The sequence below is a fragment of the Lissotriton helveticus genome, chromosome 8 (assembly GCF_964261635.1).
Source record: "Lissotriton helveticus chromosome 8, aLisHel1.1, whole genome shotgun sequence".
Taxonomy (NCBI): domain Eukaryota; kingdom Metazoa; phylum Chordata; class Amphibia; order Caudata; family Salamandridae; genus Lissotriton; species Lissotriton helveticus.
Genome location: NC_136069.1, coordinates 459310134 through 459330132, shown reverse-complemented (window position 1 = coordinate 459330132; position 19999 = coordinate 459310134).

Here is a 19999-nt window from a genome sequence, read left to right as displayed (position 1 = left end):
CAGGCAAAACTGGACTGTTACAAACGTTGCCTGTTGTTTCTTCGATTACATCTTTCTCGATCAGATCATAAATAATCGTCAACAACGCCTTTTCGCATTCACTAGATATTTTGTATTGGGGAATACGTGGCAACCTAACGTTGGCTTTCAATGTTATGACATACGGTGCAATCTCCAAACGGCCTACATCATTGGAACCATTAGCCCAGAGTATATCCGGAAGAGATGACAATTCAGTTGGAATATTTTCCTTTGACAAATACATTTGAGAAATGACTTTCTTACCTAAGGTAAGTTGTACTCCCAAGGGAGAACAGTACAAAGTGGCATATAACCTCTTTAGTAAATCCAAACCTAACACATTTTCACCGCAACCTGTTGTAAGGATGAGGGGTGCTTCTAATTCGCAAGGACCAACAGAAAGGGACATGGGACTAGAGATCGGGTTTCTAACAGGGGCGCCAGAGAAACCTACTGAAACATTCGTTTCGCCAGACAAAGGTGCGCCAGGAAGTTTCGAGTGCATAATAGAGCTTTTTGTAGCACCAGTATCCAGCAGAAATGGCTCTGACACTCCTGAAGTAATCACCTCGACATAAGGTCCATTCTGATCTACTGGAACTGAAACGACTCCCTCTCTTTGTCCATGGCTGTCCTAGCAATTATTGTCCTCATTCTCGTTTTCGGTGTAATAGTCGTCAGCATAGTACTGAGCTGACCTAGACGATGCATTATTCTGTTGGTCAAAGCTGTTCAAGGATTTCTGAGGCGGAAAAGAAGTTGGATTCTGGGGGAAATTTCCACGGCCCCTACCCCTAGGAGCATGTTGAACACCTCTACCCCTTATACCTGAAACACCGTTTAAACGTCGCGCAAGAGCCGGACAATTACCTTTAAAGTGACCCTCTTCCTTGCAATATGCGCATTGATTCGGGCCATACGGAATACGCTGATGGGAAAACTCGTTTCCTTGCGCGTTTCTCGAATACTGCTGTGGTTGTTAATTAGGCTGACTAGCCGTATGAGGCGGATAGGCCTGCTGGAGAAGAACTTTAGTTTTTAAATCTTTCGTTTTTTTGTCTATTTTATCTAGCTCGTCTTTGCGCCTATTTTCATAGTACTGGGCTGTAGCTAAAATCTGTGCTGACGTAGAGACAGCCCAAGCACTCTCTGAATCTTTCAGCTCATTACACAGTTCAGGAAGCAGATTATGTACAAATTTGTCTACAAACAGTCTTTGACCACCCTCGGTAGCCATATCCTGACCACTATGATCTGTGAAAGTCTCCTCAAATCTCGTGAAAAAGTCAGACACATTCTCATCTTTCTTCTGCTTGCACGCAGACAGCTTGTCCCAATTTACGCGTAATTCAGGCATTAACGTTTTCATGTACGCGATAATCCTACCAGGAAGTTCGGCTATCAACGGCTCAGGTTTAGAACCACCGATTTGTCTAGCATCTATACCTGCAATATTAGCCCATGAGTCACCTAGTTCTTGATCATGATCCGTATGACGAATTTTACTCCATAAAGGATGTGGAACAACATTCCCAAACAACATGTCTACATCCGCTAAATTCATTATACATGAGCTGGCAGTCTGCGATAACTCCTTATAATACCCAGTCGGGTTTTTACGGGGATCGGGTAATGTCTGCTTGAGTGCTAAAACTTCGGATCTTTTCCAGGGGACATGTACCCACACACGCTGGAAATGTGGCAGAATTGGTGGATTTACATTCGCATCACCTTCCCTCCAAACCGGAGGAACCTCTCTCATGGGGTACTGTCTTGCTTTTTTCCTACCTGATACGTCGTCTTCGTACAATGATCTAGAAGTATTTCCCTTACTCCTATAAGAAAACAATAAATCTATCGCTTTCTCAACATCGGCACCTATAATCATACCTTCATGGAACTTAAAACGCGTACGCCATAGTTCGTTCATTTTGCGTTTGGGATCATTTGTCTCCAAATCTTCACACAGATATACACACATCTCTTCGAATACGTATCTCTGAGTGGGTGCATCCCATTGACGGAAAACTTCCATAACAGACTGAACATCATATCTAACAGTGTCCGTAATCCATTGGCGTGCTAGCTCATTTAGCACTTCTCTTTCCTCGTAATCAGGCAGCTGACTACGTAACTGTCTACGTTCCGTTTTAGCGGTCGTTCTAGGCGACCCAAAGAAAGGTAAAACAGACCAGTGACAGTACTTGCCATTCTCTGACTAATAGAAGAAGCTTGCGGAGGTGCAGATGCGTCAGAAAAGACAGGCTGATGCAAAGAAGTCGTCGAAGCAATAGCAGAGGAAGTTGAAGCAGTGGCAGATGTAGTATCATAGGGAACAGTTGGAGCGGTAGGCAAAGTCGTAGAAGTAGATGGAGTATGTAGCAGAGGCGGCGGCCCTTGAGAAGGCTGCGCCGGAGAAGTAGGAACCAGCTGAAGAGTAGCTGGCGTTTGTGCAAGAGCTGTGTTTCGTGCGCCGGGGCGCGGTATAATAAAACGCTTTGGGGTTGCGGTAGCGTCTAACGCATATGGTGGCGGTGAGCTTAATAAGTGGGACATTAATGGATCTTTCTCGGATGTTTCCTCTTGACCTTGTCCCTTATGTGGTAACATTGGGTAGCATTTATCTACTGCTAGTTTCTTGCTCCTAAGCATTTGTTCGCTCTCTTGCTCTTCCTCGTTATCCCTGTATGCGACGGCAGCTTGCACCATCGACATACCTCTTTTATTCCTTTTTGCTAATTTTATTTCTTTCTGTTTGGCTTCTTTGCGCCACAAGCGAAAAGAGTCAAACATCGCCGGCCGGGCTTTTTTCTTGAACAATTTGACCTCGAGGTTATCTAATATTTCTGAGTCAAAACTACCATATAGGGGCCATTTTAAAACACCATCCTTGCGGGTGTATTTTATCCACACTTCATTATATGTTATAGGACCTACGCCGTGTTTTATATATAACTCATATGTTGGAGTTCCGATCGGAGGAACCGGACAAGAATCCTCTAATCGGGAGTCCTTACTACAACCAAGACAAAACAAGTTTCCAAATCTGCTAAAACAAGGCATCTTTGCTCACTAGTTTAGCTTCAAACTTCAAAGGATTATCAATTACGATATTTCTCGTGAATACACGAGTCCTTCGGCTTTGGGGCTTGCAAGTACCAAATCAAAACGTATCTCAAGGATACCAAAAACTAAGGATCAAACTAAGGACTTGGAGACGCTCCACTTATACTTAACTGAAGTATTTGAAGATCGATGATGTCACTAGAAGACTCGTCTATCGTTTTGCTCTACCAAGGATCACTGGGTCCAAAACAGGGCGATAGTCAGGGCAGCAGTCCCTCGTAGCCGTCGGGACGCGGGGAACCTCGCAGCAAAGACCTTCGGAACCACGTCGACATACAGGGGTCGCTGAAGTGGCTGGCCGTCCTCTGGAATTTTCACACAAAGCTCCTCACGAACATCTGGCTTGGACCGTCGCCGCTTGATACCGCCCCGAGTTGGGCGCCAACTGAGGTAACGGGTTTTTAGGAACCCGGTGGTGCCAGGGGATAACACCCGAAGACCTCTGAGTTCTCCCTGTTCCGGACCACAGAAACACGGAGTCTTCTAGCTGAAGTCAGAGATCGAGTTTTATTGGCAGCTACCAAGTAACATGAGTCCTAGAAACACGACAACCCGGGGCGTGTATTTCTCAGGAGACTGTTCGTTTTTACAGAACCAGCTTTCTCCTTATATACAGAAATAATAGCTGCAGGCATGAATTCTTAAGTTTACGATATGGTTATACACATATTTCTACAATAATACAAAGAGCGAAGTCATGTAGGCCAACCCATATTTTAGACGTCCAGTTCGTGATAGATTACCCGGCCAGGCCCGGAACTCCCATCAGATATCGATGAAACCTCAATAAAGCAGGGCACCTCCTAGTCATAAAACTGGCCATAAACAAGGAACATGGACAGGAGTGTGTGTGATGAAAACATGTTCTGTACGTAGTGAATGGTTTGTGGCATGTTATGTATTGATGCTATCTTATTCGGCCACTGGGTGAGGAGCTGCCCAAACAGGTTTGGCTGGAGGCAATGGAGTCAGTTGGGACAGGTCAGGGGGGAGTCAGAGAAGGTGGACGTGTCCTTTTAGATCAAGCTCGACCTTACTCAATTGACTTATCATGAGGGCAAGACGCAAGATGGATGCCGTTTTACAAAATGGAGTCTAAGGGGTCGGAACGGAAACTATGGTTTAGGGGTGTTGGCATCCCTCAATCATGACGCAAATGCATAGGGATGATGTCCTAATCATTATCGGTCCGTCGACACCAAATTTGTCCTGGTACGTTGATATTTTGTGGCACGGGTATTGGATCTCGATACCGGGATAACAGCAGGGTTCAGAATTTCAGAACCACAAGGGGTTTCAGTCTTCCCCCTATCTTAACTGGTTGTTGAAGGCGGGCTCTCCCCAGGCAGTCTTCTCCCACCTCCATATTACGGCCGACCTCCTGCATTCGCTGGGGTTCTCCATCAATGTGCTGAAGTCACACCTGAGTCCCTCTCAGAAGCTCCTCTTCATCGGAGCGGTTCTGGACACGACACGGTTTCGGGTCTATCCTCCCGTACAGCAAGTCCGGGATACTCTGGCTATGATTCTGATCTTTCAGCCTCTGCTCCGGGTTTCGGTCAGACTAACCCTGAGACTGCTGAACCTCATGGCCTCTTGCATCCTGCTGGTCGATCATGCCAGGTGGCATTTGCGGGCTATGCAGTGGGACCTGACGTTCCAGTGGGTGCAGCATCAGGGCAATCTGTCCAATTGCGTTCAGATCTCGGAGGGCACTGCGCGACAACTGCAGTGGTGGCTCACGAACCAGGATTGGGTCATTGGCAGATCCCTCTCTCTTCCACAACCAGAACACACAGTGGTGACTGACGCATCCCTTCTGGGATGGGGCGGCCACATGGGAGAGGCGGAGATCAGAGGCCTCTGGCTTCCGGCGGACTTCGGGCTCCATATCAACCTTCTGGATCTCCGGGCGATCTGTCTTGCACTGAAGGCATTCCTTCCCTCTGTCTGGGGAAGAGTAGTGCAGGTGTTCACGGACAACACTGCCACCATGTGGTACTGCAACAAACAGGGCGGGGTGGGGTTGTGGACCCTATGTCAGGAGGCCCTCCGCCTCTGGACATGGCTGGAACATCAGGGCATATCCCTGGTGTTTCAACACCTGGCGGGTTCCCTGAACGCCAGGGCCGACTAACTCAGCCGCAGGTGCATGATGGATCACGAATGGCGTCTTCACTTAGAGGTGAAGCCAAGGTCTCTTTCGACGGTGGGGAGAGCCTTGGTTAGATCTATTCGCCACCGAAGCGAACGAGCAATGTTGGCGATTCTGCGCAATGGAATATCCAAGGTGGCACTCACTCGGCGATGCTTTTCGTCCCGAGTGGAGTTGCGGTCTGTTGTATGCCTTTCCGCCCATACCACTTCTGCACAGATTGCTGAAGATCAGGCGCGACAGGGCCAAAGTCATCCTTGTGGCTCCGGATTGGGCACGAAGAGTCTGGTATCCTGAGCTCCTCAACATGGCCATCGATCCTCCGACCTGTCGGACTCTTCAGGAGGATCTTCTGTCGCAGCAACAGGGGGCGGACCTCCACCTGAACCTGTCCAGCCTCCACCTCCTTGCTTGGAGATTGAGTGGCAGCAGTTGACGTCATTCAACCTACCTCCCGAAGTCTGGGATGCATTAAGACGATATACGCCTGTAGGTGGAACAAATTTGTGGCATGGTGCACAGCAAAGGCTGTGGATCCCCTTTCAGCCCGTCTTTCTGAGGTTCTCCTGTTCCTCCTTTCTTTGGCCCAGCAGGGCTCTGCTCTGGGCACTATCACGGGCTATCTCTCAGCCATCCCTGCTTTTCTTCGGCTTCCAGATCAGCCTTCCCTTTTCAAGTTCCCGGTTGTAAATCATTTCTTGAAAGGCATAACTCGGCTCTTTCCTCCTATTCCTTTCGTTATGCCTCAGTGGGATTCGAACCTGGTTTTAACTTATTTAATGTGTGCTCCCTTTGAGACACTTCACAACTTTCCTTTGGGGCTTTTAACTCTCAAAACTGCATTCCTGGTCACCATCATGTCTGCCAGACGAGTGAGTGAGCTCCAGGCGGTTTCTTCAAAGCCTCCTTTTCTATTTCTGCAGCCGGACAAAGTTGTCCTTAGGACCCGTCCATCCTTCCTGCCCAAGGTTGTCACTGCATTCCACATCGGGCAGACCATGACTTTGCCCACCTTCTTTCCACCTCCTCATCCTTCGAAGGAGGAAGAGAGGCTCCACCATCTAGACCCAAAATGTGCGCTTTGCTTTTATCTGGATCGCACCAAGCAGTTCTGGGTGGATGACCAGCTCTTTGTTGGGTACATGGACGCCAAGAAGAGTTGGGCCGTACACAAGCGGACTATCTCCCGATGGGTCATTTTGTGTATCAAAGCCTGCTATTCTCTGACGAAGGAGGAGGCTCCAGTGGGGCTGCGCACCCATTCCACCAGGGAGACAGCAGCAACTACCGCTTTGGGATGGGGTGTTCCTCTGAATGACATCTATCAGGCAGTTACGCGGTCATCGCTGCACATGTTCACCAAATACTACTGCCTGGACAGTCAAGTCCGGAGAGATGGCTTCTTTGGCCGTTCTGTTCTCCAGGACTTCCTGGTGTGATCTTGGTTTGCAGAGCCATCTCCGGGGTTGGTATTGCTAGGGTATCTATTCTAAGGTAAGGAATCTATAACTAACATGTTTCTTTCAGATAAGCAAGTTACTTACCTTCGGTAACGATCTATGTGTAAGAAACATTAGTTATTTCTAGATTCCTTACCGCCCCACCCATCCTCCCAGTTCTGTGAACTTATTGCTAGGGTTAAGGTTATCCTTTCAGGGCCCTAGTTTTGAGCACCAGTGGTCAGCGTCTTGCATGGCTCTGTGTTTCTGGCGCGGAAAGTCGTATACAGAACTGACGTCAGCAAGCGAGGGCGGTGCCTAAGTAGCTACCGCGGCGTCATCCCGGAGACACGACAACGACGACGAACGCGGAGCCGACCGCGCCACTTTCCGACGTGCAGAGGTACTGCTGACGAAAAACTTTCCGAATCCAGTCTGATGCCTGGGGGTAATTCTAAGGTAAGGAATCTATAACTAACTAATGTTTCTTACAGATATATCGTTACCGAAGGTAAATAACTTGTTCATTTGATCTCCCCTGTAAGTTTATTTACGACATTTGAAATTGTATTTTTTACATCAAAGGTGTGGTCATGAGAATTACATTTGGTGTTCAAGGTATAGTTTGCACGTGTGTTGTTAGTTATTGATTATGGTCCTAAACTTTACTTGCAAGTTACAGAGGTTTTTCTATTAAAAGTTCACAGCCATAACTAAGCTTTAACTCGGTTTTCTTTTTGCTTATGTTACACTGTGGTCGTCACAACTATGTGGTAATGATTCAGCCGCATATTTCCTTTCATAATTTGTCTATAACTTTGGCTTGGATATATCTGCACCAAAGTTGGCAATCAAAAAGCAGTCCGCAAAATCAGTCTGGAATGGTATTTTTGTGCATTTCTATGCTGGGTAAAGAGTTAAAGGTGGTGTCAAAGATATGTGTTCCCATTTTAGCTCCAATAATAACATTTCCTTGCACCTACATGAAAAGCCCCTCAACTGATTTATTCCGTACTTTACATAAAAGTATAACTTCACTCCGAAAACGTGCTTTTATTGGTTCAGTGAAAATCTATTCAGTCGTTTTTGAAAAAATAATGTTGATAAAGGGTGGATGGGGATTGGGAAGTCCACAAAGGGCCCTACCAAATAGTCTAAATAAGAAAATAAATGTGTCCATGCTGATAGTCCACAGCTTGGGCTTCGACTGCAGACCCAAGATGGCATCTGCAGTTCATCTAGGTGTGTTCTGGGTCCTAATTCCAGAATTAGTGGATCATTCATAAAAAAACTCACCTTGTTTTTTTCTTCAGTGCACTGAGAGAGCATACAAACTTTGGTTGTAATTCCTGTGATGTTTGCAGGCTTCTGTGGACCATTTTTCCTTTTAAGATCATTCTGCAGATCTGAGTGGCTGTCAACTCTGGTAACCGTGCTGTACAAGAAAAAGTGCAACCTAAAAAGAAAAAAGTGAGAAGGCGCAAGTTTGGGAAGTGCACAGCGCCTGAGCTGCTCTGATTGAGAGGGAGCTCAGTTTCAGGAAAACGCATGGTAAGCAACAGTCCATAAGATGTGGCAGGCAGTCACTGACAGTGGTGAAGAAGTGATTGCAATGGAGAGATGGTCCAAGGACTCTATCATTTTTCCAATTCACAGGGTGGAAAACTAAACGTCTGGATGGTGATCTGGAAATTTTGTGAGTAAAATTCGGCAGAGGCTACTGAGGACTATACTCCTTGGTGTCCTCAACCATACATAGGCATTTTGGGTTTAAGAATGCAAATCAGTACAGACGGTGCCAGCGGGAGTGGAAGAGAGTGGTACTTTGCCCTGTGTGCCGGAGGAGATGCTGAGCTGACAGGAGGAGAAGCTGAACCCCCATCTGAGGGTTCATATAAAAGTTGGTACCAAATGCAATGCTTATGACCTCACAATATTAGTACGAATAAGTAACAATACATATTTAAATCAATGAATACTATATTCACAATCCTCATATTGATAGTGTGAATGCGACTGTGATATGTAATCTGCCTTGTAGGATCACTTATGTCTTTGTTAGTTGCATCTCTTACATAAAGGGTGAGCTCAATAACCTTGCATTTGGTGTAAGATTTATAATTTGGCTATTTTGCAAGTTATGGATTGCAGAGCATACCATAACTTCTGTTTCAATTTTATTTTGTAACCATATAATATGTACGTTGTCTATGATTTTTAGGTGGGAAAAATATATATATATACAAAAACGGTAGCAAGGAACTCTGGGTAGTTCCTAAGTAAAGATGGGAAGTACCAGGTTTAGGTGTAGCTGCTCTCCAGGTGGTGTGTTGTTGGATGCTCCATATAAAGGAGCTGCTCTCCACCTAAACTCGAAACTACCCAGAGTTCCCAGCTTCCCTTTTTGCATAAGCATGCAACACTCCAAGCTTTAACGTGTATTATCTTGATATATGTATTTGTGTGCCTATATATACATATATATATATTCACTGAAAAAACCATAGGTTAGAGACCATATATAGTTAGCTGGACATTTTATTGACATAAAACCAATGAAATTCCATATATAGTTAGTTGCACTAACTATATATCGCGCACCCGCAATCCACTGCTGATGATGTCACATATTACATCATTCATGACATGGTCAGTGACATCACTGATGACATCACTGATGACATCTCAAATGACATCACTGATGACATCACTGATAACAACATCCAGTGATTTTTTGTTTCTGTAAAGTTTAAATATGTCTTACATATTGAAGAATGAGTGGATGTGTAAGTGTCTGGACGAAGGATTTAGTAGGTGCATGACTGACTGTATGAGTGAGTGATTAAATGTGTCTCACTGAGTGCATGGGTTAGTGACTAAACTGTCTTAATTTGTGCATCATTATGTCTGTTGTTCTGTAAACTGCTGCATGTGTTGATCAGTAGCTATATGAGTAACTATATGGGTTATTGATTGATTGCCCAAGTATTTGTATGGGAGACTGAGTGTGTGTGTGGCTAGCTGGGAGGTGTGTGACTCTGTGCAGATCAATGTGTACTTGTATCAATGATTGTATAAGAAGGTAAGTATGTGTTAGTATATGTTTGAAAATGTAAGGTGCTCTATGTTTAACTGTATAGACAAGAAAATGGAAGTGTCATTGATTCTTTACAGGACTGACTAGGTGTGTGAGTAACTCCATGGATGAGTGGCAGACTGTGAGTGTCTGTATAGGTGTATGAGTGCATATGATAGTGTTGTAAAGATGAGTGATTGTATGTATGAATGATTGTATGGGTGAATGAGTGAAGGTGTGTGTAGACGTAGCAATCAGTGAGTGCGTACGTAGTAACTAGTATTGGTGTGTCAATGGTTTCAAAAATTATACTCTGTATTTAACACTGGGTGAAACAGAGGTTATATTAAAATGTGAGGAGATGCATTGTATTGTCACATGAATGATATCATCAGTGATGTGGTCATTGATGTCAAATGAGATGTCATCAGTGATGTCATCAGTGATGTCATTTGAGATGTCATCAGTGATGTCATCAGTGATGTCACTGACCATGTCATGAATGATGTAATATGTGACATCATCAGCAGTGGATTGCGGGTGCGCGATATATAGTTAGTGCAACTAACTATATATGGAATTTCATTGGTTTTATGTCAATAAAATGTCCAGCTAACTATATATGGTCTCTAACCTATGGTTTTTTCAGTGAATTTTCAAGGTTTTGTAAATGCTAATTCCTAACTATATATGGTCTATAACCTATGGTTTTTTCAGTGAATTTTCAAGGTTTTGTAAATGCTAATTCCTAACTATATATGGTCTATAACCTATGGTTTTTTCAGTGAATTTCAATGGTTTTTTAATAGCAAATATCATAAGCTGTCGAATGTCAAGTACGTGGTAAGTAAAAACATTTTCGTGTTTATGCACACTGATCTGCTTTGAATGCTGCCCCCCACCCCTCATTTCTATTAGGAGTACTCTCTCTTTGCAGATAGTGAAGGGTAGTTAACGCAGGCCTTTGCCCCCGTTGTAATCCGTCGTGCCTGCTTCTCTCTCCATTTGATTGATTGTTCTCTTTGGTTCATTCTCTATTTACAAACAAGCACAGAGTCGCAATACTCTGTTTAGTCTTTGCAGATAGCGAAAAATCGTGTAAAAAAACAAAAGGAATCGAGCAAAATCAGTAGGCCACTAATGGGATCTCTTTTTGACCTCGCTAAAATAGAAACATTAGGAACAACCTGTTGAAAATAGCAATGTGTATGTACATAAGCGGCGTTCATTTGTGTTCACAGTACCCCTTGTTGATTGTTTGAATCGAGCATTGAATTGTTCGAAGTTGGTTCTCTTAAGGATCTTCTCTGCCTGCAAACAAGGAAGAATAGGAATATTCTCTCTCCCTTTGCAGATAGTGAAGGGTAGGTAACGCAAGCCTTTAACACGTCGTACCTATTTCATTCCTCATTGATTGATTGATTGTCCGAACATTGACTGTTTGGGAATTAGTTCTTTTTGGAGGTATTCCCTGTTTGCAAATAAACGTAGGAAAATCTTTGCAAGTAGTGAAAGGGTAGGTAATGCGGACCTTTCTCCCCCGTTGTAATCTGTCATGCCTATCTACTCCCCACTGATTGATGCACCTGTTTCACCCGGACCATTTACTAGAGATATCTGGCCCAACAAGAGAGCACCCCTAGTGAAAAGGACATATGCAATAATAACGAAGTGATCACTGTATCCTGTTAACAGAAACTTTAGCATGAAACAACCTGGAAAGAAAAGAATAGGAAAACGAAAATCAGTAGGCCACTGATGAACTTTTTATTAAATAACAAACAAAGAAACGATAACAATACGTAATGATAAAACCTATTATTGTCCTAGAAACAAGAAACGTTAGAAGTAAGCCCGTAATAAGAAACCTGAAAACATCGCCCCTCACTGCCCCAAAACGTGTCTGTCCCACCGCCTGCCACGGCCAAATAACGGCAAACTGGGAAAGATAGAAGTCAGCAGACATCCCCCCCATTCTAGAAACTTCCAAAGGGCAACAGGTTTTCGGCTACGCCCAGCCGGAAGCAACACATATAAGGCGGGTCCTGCTGCCACGCCTCGGAGATCATCACGTAGGGTGTAGCCGGAGGAGAGGCCGAGGCCGAGGCCAGCGGGACCCGGCCAGGGGGATTGACAACGCTGGAGAGTTGCAGGGGGGGGAATGTCCGTGTCCTCGACCCTCCCCTCTCTCTCCCAGTCCGGCCGCGGTGGCCCTTGACAGTTTCAGGTAGTCCCGCCACATTCTCTACCAGTCCGGCCACCAACGGCCGGGGCCGATGGGATCCGGCTGCAGCCGATAAACCAAGGAACCCGTTCATGGGGCCAGAGCAAGGGGTGTCCGGCCGACATCCACCGGAAGCCCGGCCCGAAGACGGACGGGACACTTCTTCTTTCTTGAATAATGGCTGCGACAACACTGGGGGGGATGTCTTGCACATGCCTCCGACCCCCCCCCCCTCGTCCTCATCGCCTGGTCCGGCCATAACAAATCTCAAGCGAGACGCCGTGGGGTGCACTGGGAGGGAGAGACGGTGCGAACAGGCCTCTCCCGCCTCCCCAGTGGAGGCTTCCCACCTGCACCCTCAGCGCTCCAGGCGCCCGGAAAAGGGTTCTTCCACTGTGGCGATGCTGCAACGTCTCGCCCGGCAGGGTGGAGCCCGTCCGCTCATTTGACCCCGCGATCGCCAGTAGCTACCGAACTCTCAAAATGGCGATCGACGTGGCAAGAGCGGGCCCAGCATAAAGAAATGGCCCGGTCACTGGTTGACTCCACCACAGTAGTCCTCCACGACCTTGAAGATTCTAGAGGAGCCGCGGGAGTCTCCGACCCCCGCAGACACCCCCGTTGGGGAATGACTTCCATGATCGCCCGTGGAGAGACGAAACTGTTTCCGCGGGACGTCGGTGCTCCCATGCTGGCGCCAGCCTCACTTTGAATTACTAGAATACTGCAAACCTCAGTTCCGGTGAAAGCACACTGTGACACGGTAGGAAAAATTGTTGCACCCCCTCCCCTTTTTGACTGATAGTTCAAACCATCGATCCTTTCCTTTGCCCTTTTACCAGAACTTTGGACTGCCTCCCCCTCTTTTACATTTTCTAGAGAAAACAAAACATTAACCACTACATTAGCATAGCAGTTGACACCAGAACTGTTTTCAAATTGAAAACCAACAACATCTTCAACAGAATCCTTTTTGTTTCTGCTGTGACCCTGCTACAGCACAGGCATTGTCCCCAGCAGTAATTCTGCAATGCCGGTAAGAATACCTGTGGTGCCTACTGGACTCACTCACCCCCGCGGCGCCCCACGCCGTTATTTGCTGGGCGGCAACTTACTAGACATCACCTTTGTGCCATCTAGATTTCAGCGCGTTCTGCTGCCTTGGAACTATTCGCACAACAGACTGCTACTGACGACCCACCCCCAGGCAACATCTTCTGAATTTTCATAATTTGAAAGAACTACTAATATGTCCTCATCAGGAATTTCCTCATGAAAAGTCTGCAATGATGATTCTTGTAACTCTATGGTCTCCAAACATTCGATAAATTCGCCATCAAGAGATTGATCAAAAAAATCATTCGTCATCTCCTCCTTGTGAGAAAATTTCATTATTGGTGCTGTCAATTTCAATAAATGTATTGGATAATTCAAAAGAAATTGCCACGGTCTCTTCGTTGTTTAAATGTTTTTACTGTTTTTGTTTTGTTGTATATATTTATTTAAGTTATTAAAGTTTTATAATCCTACTACTTTGTTGGAGTGCTATATATTTTTAATGTGACACATAAATGTAAAAACTTTGATGTACAAAGAGTCATCCCTGGAATCTTCCGCTTCAGGCTCGGTCCCCTCCCCAATCACAATACAGGATGGTTTTCAGATAGTAGGAACACGTGTGGTGTGACGGATCTCATCGGGTGTGGGCCTTGATCTACTATAACTCCTTTGAAGAGGGGTGATTCTTTACAGCTGGGGCCATAAACTACATCTGCAGGGCTAGCTGATAGCCTGGACAATCGGACACAGAGGAAGAGGAGTGTCAGAGGGTGCGGTAGTGAATAGGGCGAAAGGGAGGTGTCGGGCGGGCACAGAGTGTGATTCTCAGGGAAGAGCAGCGCAGATGGGGAGAGGTTTATTGCCCATGCATAACACAGAGAGCGGGGGTGACCAGTGCCTGGGGAAGATGCTTGCGAGGGTGGGGAGCCATGCTACGAATCGACAGCGTGCAGAGAGTGGGTCTGGTCAAGGCATCTAAAATGGCTGCCGTGCACGACAAAAGTGTGGCATTTCAAAAAAGGCAAGATGGCGCAAACAATGTTTTTCAACACTTCCTCATTTCCTTCGAATCGAACGTTAACAGACGTTGGTGCATATTACCAAAGTTAAGCGATATTTATCGCTAACGATGCTTACCAACGAATTTTTTACCGCTAAGCATCGTCAGAAATTATCGAAGATAAACCTTGCTATTATCAAGGTTTATCGCAAATGCGATAAAAAACGACCGCAATGCATTAATATCGCTGAAAACTCAGCGATATTCATGCATTACTGAGCTAATGCTCTTAGCCATGTTATCCACCTCCCATTGGATAACATGGCTAAGAACTGCTCAGAGCAGGTGTTAGTTTTTGGAGATATTCGCGCTTAGCGCGAATATCTCCAAAAGTTGGTAATAGGAGATATATATCTTGCATGTTGTAATGCAAATTATTGTGGTATATGGAACTCATACCATAATCTCTCAGGAAAGCAGAAACTGATCCTTTTGGGACCGCCTGAGAAGGCCTAGGGGGTGAGGGGTACTCTACTTTGCCCCCTTTTCACGTTCCGAACTATTTTATTTTACTCTCTTCTGTAATTACACAAAATAGCAGCGATAAGATGCATCAGAGACACACAGTGAGAGAAAGGAGGCCGGAGATGAAGAAGAGATGTCAAATACACATTGGAGATAATATAGTGGGAGAAGGGAAGTAAATATGAGTAAACTTACCATGTAACATAAAAATGTTGCACTCTATACTATAAGTCTCATTTTATACTACAATCACTTCGCTACAACCTCATAAATTAAAAATAAAAATGAATAATGTCTCAAACAATTTTTGATTTCTAAATATAAATTTATTCTTCTGAATTTTCTAAATTTGAAAGAACTAGTAACATGTCCTCATCAGTAATTTCCTCTTCAATCATCTCATCTGGAATCTCCTCATTAAAAGTCTGCAATGATGATTCTTGTAACTCTATGGTCTCCAAACATTCGATAAATTCGCCATCAACAGATTGATCCAAAAAATCATTCAAGTCATCTCCTCCTTGTGACAATATTTCATTATTGGTGCTGTCAATTTCAATCAATGTAGTGGAATCATTCAAGTCATCTCCTCCTTGTGACAATATTTCATTATTGGTGCTGTCAATTTCAATCAATGTAGTGGACAATTCAAAAGAAATTACCACGGTCTCTTCATTGTGAGCCATTTTATTTTGAAATTGCTTGCTGTAAATTGCAGAAAAAAATAATCACTTTCATTTATCGTTTTTAGTAATACATAATATAAAACTAACTTTATCAAGTATTTAGTATAACAGAAGGACTGCAAATAAATAACAGAAAACATTTTTCAAATTATCTTCAAGTGTACAACATAGTTCCCCTTACAAATTAACAACTCACCTTTTTAAAAGTAGGAGAAGTGTTAGTACTGTGTAAATCAAACACCAGAAATTCACCACCAAAAATTCCTCACAAATGTACCTCAGACAGTAGTATCACAAAATGGCTGTGGTTTCCTCTCATTTGAGATATATACATAACCAATTAACTTTCATCACACACAAATACAAAACCAAAGTAACATTTTAATTGGTTCTAAATTTCAACACTTTCAAATGTGTTTTCCCCATGCAATTTTCCATAGGACATTTACATACGTCTACAGCCTGAATGGCTGAACGGAATTACACCAAACTTGGCAAAATGGTACATCAAACCTAAGAGGTCAGGAAGGATCTACTATGCCCCCTTAAGGTCATTTGCCCCTTCGCTTTGGCCTCCTCTTGTCTCTCGATCCTACCGAGAGACAAGATGGCGGCCGCTACGGACTGTTTGGAATGTTTACAGACGCCGGAGAACCAATCAGCTTCGCAAAGCTCCGTAACGCGAAAAGTACGCGAAGCGGAGCGCTGTTACAGATATATATCTTTTTTTGAACGTTAATTTCTCAAAATCCACTGGAGCACATATATTGAGACCTAGCAAAGGCACATCGGGCTACCAGTCCCTAATATTTTGCCAAGTTTCGTGCAAATCCATTCAGCCGTTCGATTATTATTATTTTTTTTTTTTGCCCCGCGGGGCCCTTTTAAAACCTCCACATCAAACCTAGGGGGTCAGCGAGGATCTACTATGCCCCCTTATGGTCATTTGCCCCTTCGCTTTGGCCTCCTCTTGTCTCTCGATCCTACCGAGAGACAAGATGGCGGCCGCTACGGACTGTTTGGAATGTTCACAGACGCCGGAGAACCAATCAGCTTCGCTTCACAAAGCTCCGTACCGCGAAAAGTCCGCGAACCGGAGCGCTGCCCGGTCCGCTGTTACAGATATATATCTTTTTTTGAACGTTAATTTCTCAAAATCCACTGAAGCACATATATTGAGACCTAGCAAAGGCACATCGGGCTACCAGTCCCTACAATTTTGCCAAGTTTCGTGCAAATCCATTTAGCCGTTCGGGCTAAAAGTGAGGCCAACCGCCCTATGGGAAACTCAATGTTAAAAACACGTTTTGGGACCCCCCTTTTTTCTCGGCCCCCCCTTGACGAAACCCCCCCAAATTTTCAGGGGCTGCTCAGAAACAAAATGTTCCATTTTCCTGAAAATTTCAGCCAATTCCGTCCACAAACGCCAAAGTTATTAGACATAGAATTTTCAAAAATCCCATAGAGAAAAAATCCTAACTATATATACCTACTGGCGACCGCCAGTAGGTAATATATGTATGTGGCCTTTCTGTAGTGCTAACCTATCCCAAAGGCTACAGAGTGGTGTTTTGGGTCACACAAGCCGCAAGCATAATGTCAACAAATGACAGGAGAGGTAGCTGGGTCGTGACCAGTTAATACAATGTGAAGTAGTGTTCTTTAAACCCTTTGCTGCCAGGCCTCATACCATCCCCCTCCCCTGCCGCACCTCACCTCACCCTCACCCTCCCATGCCAAGCCTTTTTTGGCTATTTGGGGTAGTTTGCGCTTAGACCCACATAACGTTTTTTCCACATAAGGTATCTACACCAAATTTGCATTCTGTTTTCCCCAACATCCTCAGGATTCTAAAGGTACCCAGGGTTTTCGAAGATTAGCCAAAATACAGCAACATTTTATGGTTTTGGGGGGGAAAGTGCTGTAAAAGAAAGTGTTTTTTCGATGCAAATGGTAGCAACAAAGGGTTTGTGGTGCTACATTAGCCATCTTCTCAGCTTTCAGAAACATGCAGACTTTTGTCAGAAAACCAGCATTTTCAACACAAATTTGGCTTTTTACTGGGACATAGCATATTTTTCCTATTCTTTGTGCTTTCAAAGTCCTTCCAGTTAGTGGAAGAACTGGGGTGAAACTAATAATGGATCCCAAAAAGTTATACAATTCTGAAAAGTAGACGCAATTCTGAATTCAGCAAGGGGTCATTTGTGTAGATCCTTCAAGGTTTTCCTATAGAATGTTACAGTTGGAAAAAAAAATAGAAAATTAGTTTAAAAAACAGCCATTTGTGCCTACATTTTCACCTGTAACTTCTAACTATGTCAGATTTTTTAAAGCAATACACCATTATGTCTGCTGGACTCTTCTGGTTGCGGGGATATATAATGGCGCATCTAGGTTCACGAAGAACAAGCGGTACCCGAAGCCAATAACTGAGATGCACCTTGCTATGGTTTTTCATTGTGTACTGGGTATACAGCAATTCATTTGGTAAAATATAAAGAGTGAAAAATAGGTATCAAGAAAACCTATATATTTCCAAAATCAGAACAAGATATGGAGTTTAGAAGCAGTTTTATTTGCAAATCTCTGAATTTGTCGGTGCCCATAGTAGCATGTGAATTAGAGGGCATTTTACCAAATTACTTCTTTTTAACAAAATGTCTTACATTTGGAATGCAGAAATGCATAGAAAGACAATTAGTAATAACACTTATACTATTCTGTGTTCCCATAAGTCTCCCAATATGATACCTCACTTGTGTGGATGCTTGGGGAAATGGTGGATGGTAGATAATTAGTGTCGGCCTGGTGATCCCACATCTTTCCATACAGAAATGTGAGAAAGATTTGATTTTGTTTTTAGCTAAATTTGAGGTTTGCAGGGGATTCGGGGTAGGAAAACTTTGGGAGATCCACACAAGTCACACCTCCCTGGAATTCCTTGGTTGTCTAGTTTTCAGAAATTTCTAGGTTTGGTAGTTTTCCTTAGATGGCCGCCGAGCCCAGGACCAAAAACACAGGTGACTCTCTTGTAAAACCAGGTTGTTTTGTGATAGATAATTTGATGTCTCCAAAATACGTTTTGGGCCCTTCCCTGTTGGAACACTAGACCTACCCACACAAGTGAGGTACCATTTTTATTGGGAGGCCTGGGGGAACACTGGGTGGTAGGATATTTGTGGTTTCTTTCTGATTCTGTATGGCACTGTAATGGAAGGAAAACGGGACTTTAGTTACATTTCGAGGTTTGCAGGGCATTGTGGGTAAGCGAACTGATCGTATCTGCGAGAGCCATACCGCCCTGTACTCCCCTGGGTTTTTAGTTCACAAACATAACTAGAATTGGTAGATTTTCCCTAGAGAGACTGTACACCTTGGCAGAGAAAGACAGAAAAGACAAATATTACTGTACTTTCATGTATTCCTCAACTACACACACATACTGTTTGGATTTGTCAGGAGGGTGAGTGAAGATTCAGAGTGTATCATTTTACAAACATTAAATACTCTGTTAATAATTGAAAGGTTGAAAACCGGAACCACTGACTCATAGCTCGTGAGCTCTAAAGCTGCAACAAAGCACTAGCCTCTTTACAGGTCTTTCACACGCCTTCCACACGTGACACACACAAGACCATTGACACTGCTAGCCACGGGCCCAGCACATTACAACACTCATATCATCAGCCCCATTCAAGGGCCCATCACTTTCATATGGCCACATGACTGACAGCAATCACACGCCTAGCGGTTGATGAAGGTGTGCACTGGCGTTTGGCTAGCAGTGTGTAGTGACCAGCAGCAAGTCACTACTCATACTGCCAGCCAAGCGCCAGTCCACACACACACCACCAGCCAAGCATCAGTCCACGCACACCACCAGCCAAAGGCCACTCCACAAGCCAATCGCTAGTCCACGCACACTGCCAGCCAAGCGCTAGTCAAGCCCCAGTCCACGCACACCACCAGCTAAGCACCATTACATGCACACAATCCTCACATTTTGTTTATACAAAAAAGAAAACACAAACTAATTGGAAGTAGATACAAAACTTGAACTGACAACACAACAGCTCTAACTAAATACATCACACTAATGCCAACCATGAAATCTGAACAAATATATAAAATCATACAGATCATTTGGTTTACTTTTACGCTCACGGTTGCACCGAAAAGCTCAATTGCATGTGGTACAATTTAAAGTATGTGGGCATACAGGCCAGGCTTAGAAGGATAATCGGGGCAGTACATATAACTCTCCTTCCGTATACTTATTCGAACACAGACTACATTTCTTAGTGGGAAGGTTTTTTTTGGACCGTAGGAGGAATGTGATCATGAAAGTGGTGACCTTTCAATCTAGCCACACCCTACACCACTGCTTCTCTAGGAACCCTCTCCTGTTCCACTACAACATGGCTGCCTATCAGAAACTGAACAAATGTCATCTTTGACTCTGGAGAACAATCCTTGAATATAACAAAAGCTTTAAAGGTTTCTAAATGGATAGCTAACTTCTTATACCAAACGTGTGACCTATGAACAGTAGTGTAAGGTTTCAACCTCTGGTCTACTCTGTCTACATCACCCATGTGCTTATTGTAGTCTAAAATGCACACAGGTTTGCACACTTCAGCAACCTGACCCCAATCATTTACAGGTGAAGTACTTTCATCATGGAT